Source organism: Notolabrus celidotus, chromosome 16 (assembly GCF_009762535.1).
Source record: "Notolabrus celidotus isolate fNotCel1 chromosome 16, fNotCel1.pri, whole genome shotgun sequence".
Lineage (NCBI taxonomy): Eukaryota > Metazoa > Chordata > Actinopteri > Labriformes > Labridae > Notolabrus > Notolabrus celidotus.
Window position 1 is genome coordinate 31,404,257 of NC_048287.1, and position 12,459 is coordinate 31,416,715.

Below are 12,459 nucleotides of genomic sequence, written 5' to 3' on the forward strand. Positions count from 1 at the left end.
CTCTCTTCATCTCCCTCTATCCCTCTCTCCAACACGGTCTCAGCAGATGTGTGTCTAACATGAGTCTGGTCCTGCTGGAGGTTTCTGCCTGTTAAAGGAAGTTTGTCCTTGCCACTGTAACTTGCTAAATGCTGCAAAGTGCTCTGCTCATGGTGGATTAAGATGAGATCAGACTGAGTCCTGTCTGGAAGAGGGGACTGGATCTGATCCGGTCTTGATGTTGGGTCTTTGTTAATAATAGAACATAGAGTACGCTCTAGACCCGCTCTGTTGAAACATATCAGATGATGTCAGAGTCTCTGTAAGTATCTGCACTTCTTCGTCTTGAGCATTGAACCACACTGCTGGGTGATGCAACACAGCAATTAAAAAGCTAAACAGAGAGTGAAGAAAAGCAATTACACAATGACCAGTTGCATAAGCCTCTCTGAGAGAGTTTATGGTCATCCTGGTCGCTGTGCTGCACGCAACTGACATGCAAAGAAAATGGTGGCTGTGTCTAAGCAGCCAATTAAGACGGAGACGCATTATGTAACAATGTTTACTCCATACAGCGGCATCTGTCTCCCCGCGAGTCGCCTTCTGTTTGCTGTTTGACCGCTGATGTCTCCACTTCCTTTTTGATTTCAAGTGCAGCTGAAGGTTTTCAGGACTCAAACACGAGAGACTTGCTGAACATCCTCACACAGCGGGGTGTGTGTGTCGAACATTTTAAGAGATAGAGCGGCATAAAGACGCTCCTTTTGAATCCCTGGAGTTTGTGGAGGAAATCTAGGTGTATGCGTCTCCGGGGACAGAGGATCTTTAAAAAAAAAATTTAACATTTGGATTTTTTTTTTTTTATTCATGCCGGGGAGCTTATCTGAGCGAGCGCCGTGTTTCTCAACAACATCCTGATTCACATTCACACACTTACACTCGCTCACACCTGGGAGCTGCAGAGTACAAACGCAGGCTGCTGCCGGAGAGCCTCGGAGGAGGAGGAGGTGGGAGGGAGGAGGGGAGGCCTCGCTCAGAGTCCCCAGGCGAGGGGGGGAGTTAAACCAGCGGCCCACCATGCCTGTGGATGGAGGTGTAAGGATACAACACTTTAACACAGGAGAGAACATTCCTCTTTTATTCCTGTTCATGCACAAAATCTGACTTTTCTGTCTCCTTACAGTTTGGAGAGTCAAACACAATCATGATTAAAGTTTGGTTTTAAAAACAAAGCAGATTAAAAAGCCAAATTGAAGAGAAGCTCCTCCGTTTTTAACTAATTCACACCAACAGATTTTGGATTACTGAACAATAATGCCGACTAAAACCTTTGTAATTCATTAACATGAAAAGTTGGGATCATAACTAATCAGATTTAGTTCAAACTAAAGTCGAATTCTTGATTGGTTTGTAATTCCTTCACTTTGTAATATGGCTGCAGTGAGTACTACCAGCTTTTCAAAGAGGCAGGTACATAGGATAGCTCAAGCATCAATTATTGAAAACCTTCATCTTTGTTAATAAGATAAGATAAGATAAGATAAGATAAGATAAGATAAGATAAGATAGTCCGAGGCGCTGGTGGTGGCCTAGCGGTCTAAGCGCCCCACAAACAGAGGCTACAGTCCTCGTCACCGGTTCGATTCCCATCCGGTCGACCATTTCCTGCATGTTACAATGTTACAATGTTACCATGTCATTTAGCAGACGCTTTTATCCAAAGCGACGTACATACGAGAACAAGAACAACACAAGCAAAGATCTAGACAAGAGGAAACAAGATCAGTAAGAGGAACAAAGTGCTTCAAGTCAATTTGGGTGCAGGTACTGCCAAGCAGTGTAAAGGCAATGCACAAAGTAAATAAGGAACATCTACAATGAAGCAACCAAACCATTTAAGACCTTCCATTATCATCATCAACAATTAACATCACCACAATAATGACCAAAGTACCAAGTGCTGGGTCACTCCAGACCTGAACACAGAGTCCCAGAGTAGAGCAGGACAGTGAGAGTCAACTGTAGCTGGAAGAAATGATCTGCCCCTGGGGACAACAGTGGAGAACAGTCTAGCTAAGTGCATAGTGCTTCCTAAAGAGCTGGGTCTTTAGCTGTCTTTTGAAAGTAGAGAGGGACTCTGCAGATCGAATGGAGTTGGACAATTCATTCCACCATTTAGGGACAACAGAAGAGAAGAGTCCAGCTAGTGATTTTGAGGCCTTGTGTGCTGGAAGCACTAGGCGCTTTTCAGAGGCTGAGCGTAGCGGGCGAGAAGGGGTGCAGCAGTAGACTTGGATGAGGGGTTCCAGGTAAACTGGAGTGGTTTTGGTTCCTGCTTTGTAAGTCATGACTAGAGTTTTGTATCTGATGCGAGCTGCAACTGGAAGCCAGTGTAGCTGCATGAGCAGGGGAGTGACATGAGCTGTCTTAGGCTGGTTGAAGACCAGACATGCTGTCCTGCATGTCTTCCCCCTCTCTCTACTCCCCACATTTCCTGTCTATCTTCAGCTGTCCTGTCAAATTAAGACAAAAAGGCCAAAAAATATATAAAAATAAATAAAGTAAGATAAGATAGTCCTTCACTCGTCCCACAATGGGGAAATTCAAGTGTCACAGTAGCAAAGTAGACAGTGGGAAAAAAGATAAAGCAAACAAGAGCCTATAAAATATCAATTATTAAAACGTTATTAGCAATTAAAATTAAAATTAAAGAGGTAAAGAATAAGCATATCTTACAACATATATAAATATATTATTATTATATAGTCTGACTAATATTTTTTGTTAATATTTAAAAAATCAAATATGAAGTTGAAATGTTGGATGTCAAAGGTAAACATGGGCAAAGTTTTAAATTGCGAGGTAAAGGTGTGTTGGAGTAATCCCAGGATGAGACCGCAGGCTGCTCTGAACAGCTGGTCAATTTGTGACATCACAAGTTGATGGATCTCCTTAAAAGGGCATATTTGTGTTTGTTTGTTTTTTGTATTCATTATTTATTATTAGAATTTTTTATGTATTCATTTATTCCTATTTTCTTGTTATTATTTAAGAATTTCATTGAGATATTTATTAGAGATATTGAGACTTTTAAACGTAAACTAAAAACGTATTTATTCAGTTTGGCTTTTATGTACGGTTTTAAAATTGTATTACTTACTTTTTACTGTTATATTGGTTTAAATGTTGCTTCATTATTTTATTATTTTAACTGTTTATCTTATTTTATTTTTATGTATTTATTTAAATGTATCTACTCAGTTTTATTGACATTTTTTGCCTTAATTTTATTTTCAACTCTTATCCTTACCCTTTTTAAATCTATTTATTGTTACTATTTACATTCTTAATATTAATTTGACGCTTTAACTCATTTTAATTACACAGTCGGTGTGCATTAGTCTCTATTTTAAAATCTATTTTTATTTTTTTATTTGTCTAGCCATTTTTTTTATTTCTGCTTCTTTCTTGTTTTCAGTCGCTGTAAAGCACGTTAGGTTGCATTTGATTTGAAGGTGCTCTATAAATAAAGCTTGATTGATTTATTAACAGATATCTTTTATGAAAGTGTCTGGAGAGTTTTGGTTTCCCTCTAAGACCAAGTGTGTTTGCATAAGTTTGGGTTTCAAGCAGGAACAAAAAGAAAAAGGCAGAATTTATTGGTCTAAATGTAAATCCTGAGTTCTACTCCAGTGGACCTTCAATTCACCGGCCAACAAATGGAGTTGCCCTCCAAAGGTTTTAACATTTTTTAAAATGAGGAAGGTGGAGGACAAAAGCAACATGGTATAAAGGAAACACAAGAAAGGAGGCTTACTCAAAGTGTCCAACAAAATCCCCAAATCCACCAGGAAGAAACCGGAAGGGTAACAGGAAGGGAGAAACACAGAGACTAAACACACACTGGGTAATGAGCAACGAGACACAGGTGAGACAAGGAGGCACAGGTGAGACAACGAGACACAGGTGAGACAACGAGACACAGGTGAGACAACGAGGCACAGGTGAGACAACGAGACACAGGTGAGACAACGAGGCACAGGTGAGACAACGAGACACAGGTGAGACAACGAGGCACAGGTGAGACAACGAGGCACAGGTGAGACAACGAGGCACAGGTGAGACAACGAGACACAGGTGAGACAACGAGACACAGGTGAGACAACGAGGCACAGGTGAGACAACGAGGCACAGGTGAGACAACGAGACACAGGTGAGACAACGAGACACAGGTGAGACAACGAGGCACAGGTGAGACAACGAGGCACAGGTGAGACAACGAGACACAGGTGAGACAACGAGGCACAGGTGAGACAACGAGACACAGGTGAGACAACGAGACACAGGTGAGACAACGAGGCACAGGTGAGACAACGAGGCACAGGTGAGACAACGAGGCACAGGTGAGACAACGGGACACAGGTGAGACAAGGAGACACAGGTGAGACAACGAGGCACAGGTGAGACAACGAGGCACAGGTGAGACAACGAGACACAGGTGAGACAACGAGGCACAGGTGAGACAACGAGACACAGGTGAGACAACGAGGCACAGGTGAGACAACGAGACACAGGTGAGACAACGAGACACAGGTGAGACAACGAGGCACAGGTGAGACAACGAGGCACAGGTGAGACAACGAGACACAGGTGAGACAACGAGACACAGGTGAGACAACGAGACACAGGTGAGACAACGAGACACAGGTGAGACAACGAGGCACAGGTGAGACAACGAGGCACAGGTGAGACAACGAGGCACAGGTGAGACAACGAGACACAGGTGAGACAACGAGACACAGGTGAGACAACGAGACACAGGTGAGACAACGAGACACAGGTGAGACAACGAGGCACAGGTGAGACAACGAGACACAGGTGAGACAACGAGACACAGGTGAGACAACGAGACACAGGTGAGACAACGAGACACAGGTGAGACAACGAGGCACAGGTGAGACAACGAGGCACAGGTGAGACAACGAGACACAGGTGAGACAACGAGGCACAGGTGAGACAACGAGGCACAGGTGAGACAACGAGACACAGGTGAGACAACGAGGCACAGGTGAGACAACGAGACACAGGTGAGACAACGAGACACAGGTGAGACAACGAGACACAGGTGAGACAACGAGGCACAGGTGAGACAACGAGGCACAGGTGAGACAACGAGACACAGGTGAGACAACGAGGCACAGGTGAGACAACGAGACACAGGTGAGACAACGAGACACAGGTGAGACAACGAGGCACAGGTGAGACAACGAGACACAGGTGAGACAACGAGACACAGGTGAGACAACGAGGCACAGGTGAGACAACGAGGCACAGGTGAGACAACGAGGCACAGGTGAGACAACGAGACACAGGTGAGACAACGAGGCACAGGTGAGACAACGAGGCACAGGTGAGACAACGAGACACAGGTGAGACAACGAGGCACAGGTGAGACAATGGGACACAGGTGAGACAACGAGGCACAGGTGAGACAACGAGGCACAGGTGAGACAACGAGACACAGGTGAGACAACGAGGCACAGGTGAGACAACGAGGCACAGGTGAGACAACGAGGCACAGGTGAGACAACGAGACACAGGTGAGACAACGAGACACAGGTGAGACAACGAGGCACAGGTGAGACAACGAGACACAGGTGAGACAACGAGGCACAGGTGAAGGCAGAGAGGGCGGGGCCCACAATCAACAAGGTGGGAGAACACAGGAAGTCAAACTAGACTTAACCCACTGGGAGAAAATACTACAAAATAAAACAGGAAACACTGAACTGAGACTTAAAAGTATGACAGAAAACAAAGTAAATGCTACAAAATAAAATAAGAACATTCCAAGAAATACAAAACAAGGAAATAATAAGCTCCCAGAAAACTTTCTTAACGTTAACCTTCATTTGTTTCCTTTTTGTCCCATCAGGGGCTCCATAGTTTTGACTTTTTCACTTTTGCATTCTTTCTGAATTTGCACATTCCTCCTGATGGAAGTAATTGTTGCCGTTGCAGCTCGATTGCTTTGGTCTGCCGCTGCACAGCAGGACAACACATACTCTACAATCCACATCTAATTATGTATTATTACTTACTTTGTGCACGTTTTCCAATCCTCCAAACGAAAGCAATAAGAAGAGAAACCCTGTTCCATGAGAGGAATGATGGTGTTAAAGACAATAAGACAAAATATAATCCTTGTACGAGGAGTAAAATGATGATTCTGATTTTGAAATGGGTTATTCTTTGACTTGAACCAGTACTTTTTTCCTTTTTGTTATCAAGGCTTGAATTTGAAGAGGTGTTCTGGGAAGGTGACAAAAACAGTGTTTCAAGTGGAGCGCTCGTATTTACCTGATTTCCCACGGGGCTCGAACGCAGCTTCATACACAAGAAGTGTATTCTGTAGGAACGTTCATCTCCTGCATGTCGATTTATCTGCAGAGACACGAGCTCAAACTCCAAACGCTGTGAATATTTAGACACACACACACATCACTGGAGGAAGCACACACCTCTACACGGCGAGCGCTCCGAGGGTACGACAGCTTTCAATCCGCTGTGTGCTGCTATCAGCCCAGAATATGATTCCTCACCTTTATTCTCATTCATTTTTAATTTTTTTTACAGCCCCCTTCATTCTCATTGTGATTCCAAAGGCAGAGCTTATCTTAAATTAACACCAGCACCGTGATATCCTCCGAGAATACAGACCTGATATTACAGCGTTGCCTGGGATGGGCTCAGCGACGTGGAGAACATCCAGGATGAGCGGAGCGGAGATGGAAACGCCTCCCTCGTCTTTACAGTTCCATCAGGCATCCACGGTTTGAAGGCCGTGAAAGTTTATTTACTTCTAAACCTTTTTCCCCTTCCTCTCATCTCCACCATCTCTCCCCGCCGACTGAAGAGGGTTTAACAGGTGGAATCGGCCTCTCTTCACAGGACCAGTTCCAAGAGACGGAGAGGCCAAGCATGTTGGAGTTCCTCATTTCCTAAGATCAGATTGAGCGCCGGAAGAAATCCACAAATGGTTTCCTTCACTTTCGTCCAAACCAAAGAGGAGAACTTTGGCCTTTTTGCATTTCAGTGTTTGGTTTACAATGTTAAAATGTTACAATGTCATTTAACAGACGCTTTTATCCAAAGCGACGTACAACTCGAACAAGAACAACACAAGCAAAGATCTAGACAAGAGGAAACAAGATCAGTGAGAGGAACAAAGTGCTTCAAGTCCATTTGGGTGCAGGTACTGCCAAGCAGTGTAAAGACAATGCACAAAAGTAAGTTAAAAACAATCCTTACTATTCCTCCTCCTTTTCTTCTGCAGCTTTTTGTGTATACACATGGAAGACAGGGGAGATGTGCTCTCCCTGCCTCGGCTTTTTGTGTATACACATGGAAGAGAGCGGAGGTGTGCTATACCTGCCTTGGCTTTCCATGTTTGCTCATGAAAGAGAAGGGAGGTGTGCTCTCCTTGCCTCGGCTTTTTCGTGTATACACATGATAAAGAGGGGAGGTGTGCTCTCCCTGCCTTGGCCTTTCCTGTATACACATGGAAGAGAAGGGAGGTATGCTCTCCCTGCCTTGGCTTTCCATGTTTGCTCATGAAAGAGAAGGGAGGTGTGCTCTCCTTGCCTCCTTTTTTCGTGTATACACATAATAAAGAGGGGAGTTGTACTCTCCCTGCCTTGGCTTTTCATGTATACACATGTAAGAGAGGGGAGGTGTGCTATCCCTGCCTTGGCTTTCCATGTTTGCTCATGGAAGAGAAGGCAGTTGTGCTCTCCTTGCCTTAGCTTTTCGTGTATACACATGTAAGAGAGGGGAGGTGTGCTCTCCCTGCCTCAGCTTTTTGCATAGCACATGGAAGAGAGTGCTATCCCTGCCTTGGCTTTCCATGTTTGCTCATGAAAGAGAAGGGAAGTGTCCTCTCCTCGCCTTGGCTTTTCGTGTATACACATGGAAGAGAGCGGAGGTGTGGTCTCCCTGCCTTGGCTTTTTCATGTATACACATGGAAGAGAGGGGAGGTGTGCTCTCCTTGCCTTGGCTTTTCATGTATACACATGAAAGAGAGGGGAGGTTTGCTCTCCCTGCCTTGGCTTTCCATGTTTGCTCATGGAAGAGAGGGGAGGTGTGCTCTCCTTGCCTTGGCTTTCCATGTTTGCTCATGGAAGAGAGGGGAGGTGTGCTCTCCTTGCCTTGGCTTTTCATATATACACATGGAAGAGAGGGGAGGTGTGCTCTCCCTGACTTGGCTTTCCATGTTTGCTCATGAAAGAGAAGGGAGGTTTACTCTCCCTGCTTTGGCTTTTCCTGTATACACATGGAAGAGAGGGGAGGTATGCTCTCCCTGCCTCAACTTTTTTGTGTATACACATGGAAGAGAGGGGAGGTTTGCTCTCCCTGCCTTGGCTTTCCATGTTTGCTCATGGAAGAGAGGGGAGGTGTGCTCTCCCTGACTTGGCTTTCCATGTGTGCTCATGAAAGAGAGTGGAGATGTGCTCTGCTTGCCTCAAGCTTTGGTATTCCACCTAGGCACCTGGAAGGGCAGTGAGCTCCCAGAGCAGAGCCATATCGCAAAATATAACTTATTACATGCAAATAATTTGAATCTGTTATTCTGTGCAGAGTTTCATCATTCCTGCAGGTGTTGAATTTGCACTCTACCTTTCTACCAGCAACCACAAGGAACACCTGCACTCATCTTTTTCTTAAGGTGTCTCTTCAGGGCTCTGTCCTTCCATCCTGAGCACCAGCGGCACTCTCACACACACAGAAATGACACAGAGAGAAAGGTGTACCCTTTGAAAAAGGCTGTGTTTTATTGAAATACAGCAGACATCAACAGATTGTTTTGCTGACCTGGGCGACAGAAACAGGACTCGAATACTTCTCAAACAGTGAAAAACAAACATCGATGGCTATTTTTATCGTTTAGAAGTCCAAAAAATTACAGACACACTCTCGACCCGGAGCTCAAACTGAGGAAGAGAAACCTCACGTCAGGCCACAAGCAGATAAACGAAAGCGTCTCCATCACCTCGGGGACTCAACTTAAACATTTGTTTTCTGGTTTAGACTTTTTAAAAATGCTGGTATATGAATTTTAAAAATGAAACGCACCTCGAGTTTGAAAGAGTGTTCAGGCCTGTTTTTGTGCCCAGGGCTGGTTGTTTGATAGTAGCAGTAGTAGAAGAAGCAGAACCTCAGTTATGAAGCAGGGCTGGCCTCAACTCCTCTTAAAAGACATTTAGTGCGCCTGGTTTCCCCCAAAAAATGATCCTAAACCGACCTGCTGCTTCTGAAAACAGAGCCAAGCGCGATCACTTTAACTGCGCAGCTCAAACGGGACGACAGCAGACAGCAGCGTCTCTTCATGGTTACATTTCCTCCTCATGAAGAGTTGTTGGTGTGTGAAAATGTCTCTTTGTTGTGTCTTTATCAGTAGCGGTTTAATCTACACTCCAGTCTCAAGGGAAACACGTCTGACTTCAGAGAGATCTGAAACAACGCTACCTTTTAATCAAAATGCGGCCAAATACAGGCCTCCTGACTTGTCTTTTTTTATCCTGTTGTTGATGTTTGAAATCTTTTGAAGAGCTTGCGTCTAATCAAACTACAAGAACTGAGAGAGACTTTTTGGTTCCTTTTTTTTTAGAGGGGGGTGGATGTGTTTGTTCATGATTGTAATTGTGCAAAAAGAGAATACATCAGTTATCAGCCTTGATTTGGGATTGCAGCTGGTGTTCAGCTTGCTTCGTGAACCCTGTCAGTTCCTCCTGCACGTGGATTTTTCAGCGCAAGAAAGTCTGAGTTCGAATCGAGCACGACGGCTTTAACGCCGTTTTTAAATGTCCGGAAGTTTCTCTTAAAAGTTCCTTTTTTTGTCATTGATTCAAGTCGAAAAAGAAAAGCTTCCTCAAGCTTCCAAAAGTGGAGAAATCTCAAGTGTGCTGGATCCAGAAGTACAATCAGAGCAATCCCCTTTGACGACTGGTATTCTAACTTCATTTTCTGCCTCAGATTTTTGGTGATTGGTGTTAAAATCAAAGTGCCACAAAGCAATTTTAAATCAAAAGCCAGCTGAAGACCGAGGATGAAAAGATGCCGGACAACTACATCCGAATTAGATCGGTAGTTCTCTACTTTGCTCGGCAGTTTGTGCACAAATTGGAAAAGTCAAGGATGTAGTGGAAGCAGGGTTTTCTGAAAAGCCTCACTTCTGTCTCTAGTTTTAGCTAAACACCTGATGTTTCAGAATCAAAACCTGGGACTGGAGTGGACAGGAAATGTTCTCTGATCGCAAATAAGGGTTGAAATCCAATCAAATCTCAGTCGTCAGATTTCCGTTCTAACAGCCGTGACTGTCGACCACCTGTACCATCAGAGCTGTAAATCTTTGTTAAGGGAAAACCAGGCGCACGCGATATATATATTTCATAATGAGCGAACAGAGCGACTTTAAATGAAACAGAGGAAGGACTCGGGCACACTCGTCGTTCTCGTGCCGACCCGGCAGAGTACATCCAAAGAGTTCGGATCTGTCGAGTGAATAAAATCTGGAATACGTTACGAGTTCTTCCTAAAATAAGATCGGACATTCAAACTTCATCTAAAGAGTGAAAGAGAGAAAGGGCTCGGTGACCACTCATCAAGCTAAGTGCTTACATTCTAGCTTACGGGAAAACGCAGGAACTATTTCGTCACGATATCTCTCTCGCGTACGTACTGGGAGTTCTTAAGCTAGCTATTCAGGCTGCTAACGAATAAAATATTTCATTTAAGAAAGCTCAGAGTTTGTGATTAACCTCAAGCGTTGTTGCTGAACTGCAGTTCCTGGAGTGTCCACTAGAGGCTGGCTCAAAAAGCCAAGAAAACAACATTAGATCGCCATGGTACGAATAAAAACACGATTACAGCAAAATTAAACATGTTGACAGCGAAGTAGGGAGATGTACTTTATCAGTAACGACTATACGATGGTTGAATACTCAAATAACTTAATTTTTTTAATTTTATAGCGACAAATAGCTATGCAAAATGAGGCGCAATAATTGCCACAACTCCATCCAATCATGCTAACTGACAATCCTCCTATTCATGCTAGGTATGGCGCCACATTGAGTTTATCGTACATTCCCAATGCTAAGTATTTAATCTTGCGTATTTGAGAAATCCTTCAATGTGAACTCAATTGGACAGAACTTTGACGTATGAAACGGGAGCTTTCTAACGTTCATATTTACGCATTGTAGCTCTTTAAACTTTACGATAGCACAAATCGCCAACCATCAATTAGCGGTGTACGAACACTGCGGCTAACCACGAACATTTTAGTGCCAACTCATCTTGATAACAAAAGTAAATTGTACATTTTAGTCTGAGTTTATCGTCAGTGATGTTTTTTTTAAGCTTTGAATGTCTTGACGATGAGAGCGATATTTACTCGTGTGGCCATTTTTGGTACTGCAGGAGTTGAAGTGAGTGTGAGAGGATGGAAAATCGATATACTGCAATAAAAATAAATTACAGGAGGTTTGCAGTTTTGGTATGTTTACATAGGGGACATAATTTCAGGTATAACCACAAGAGTTTTAAGTGCTATTGAGGGATGTGGGGATATTGGGACTACGATTTTAAAAGGTTTATTTACGTTATTTTTGCCTTGGAATTTTGATTTTGGGGTTTTAAATGTGACGTTTGCCCGTGTGGACCCCAGGAAGAGTAGTTGCAGCCTTCTTAGTGGCTAACAGAGATTAAGAACGCCGTCCTAAAAGGGGAGAAAGAAACGTCTAGGTCCTTTTTCCTGCTGGGTCGAAACCACCCGGACGCTCTCAGACCAGCGTGCTCGAGTCGCTCCTCCTCCTCAAACATTCAGACAGTAAACCCCACAACATTTACTGAGCTCCTCAAAAGCAAATACATTCAATCATTCATCTGTAAAATATTCACTTAAAACTATACACCTGCAAAAATAAGAGTTTCTTTGAAAGCTTTCTAAGGCTGTGCGAACAACGGGAGCGTCTCTTTGACAGCGCTGCGGTTTCTCTTCTCAGCAGACGGACGTGCAGCAAGAGAGCTTCGAGAGATTGCTGATCGCCACGAGTTTAAAAACTATGAAGACTTGAAGCGGAGGAAAACGAGCGATAGACAGACTCAAACAAGCAGTGGACGGAGCTGAAACACCCCCCCTCCCCTCCCCTATCCCTCCCTCCCTCCCTCCCTCCCCTTGTTGTTTGTGTTTGTTCATTGAGGCCAGCCCTGGTATGCATTTGTAAATACAGTATTTCAGATATATGTAGTATTATCTTTAAATCTGACCAGGACACTACAGCGGCAGAAGCAATACATAAAGAAGCTCATATTTGTTTTTACTATTATTCTTTTTTGTCGGAATGGAACTAGTTTCGACTAAGCCTACCAAGCCAACATGTAGTTATGTATTGAATAAAAGGCTATTTATCTTTTTT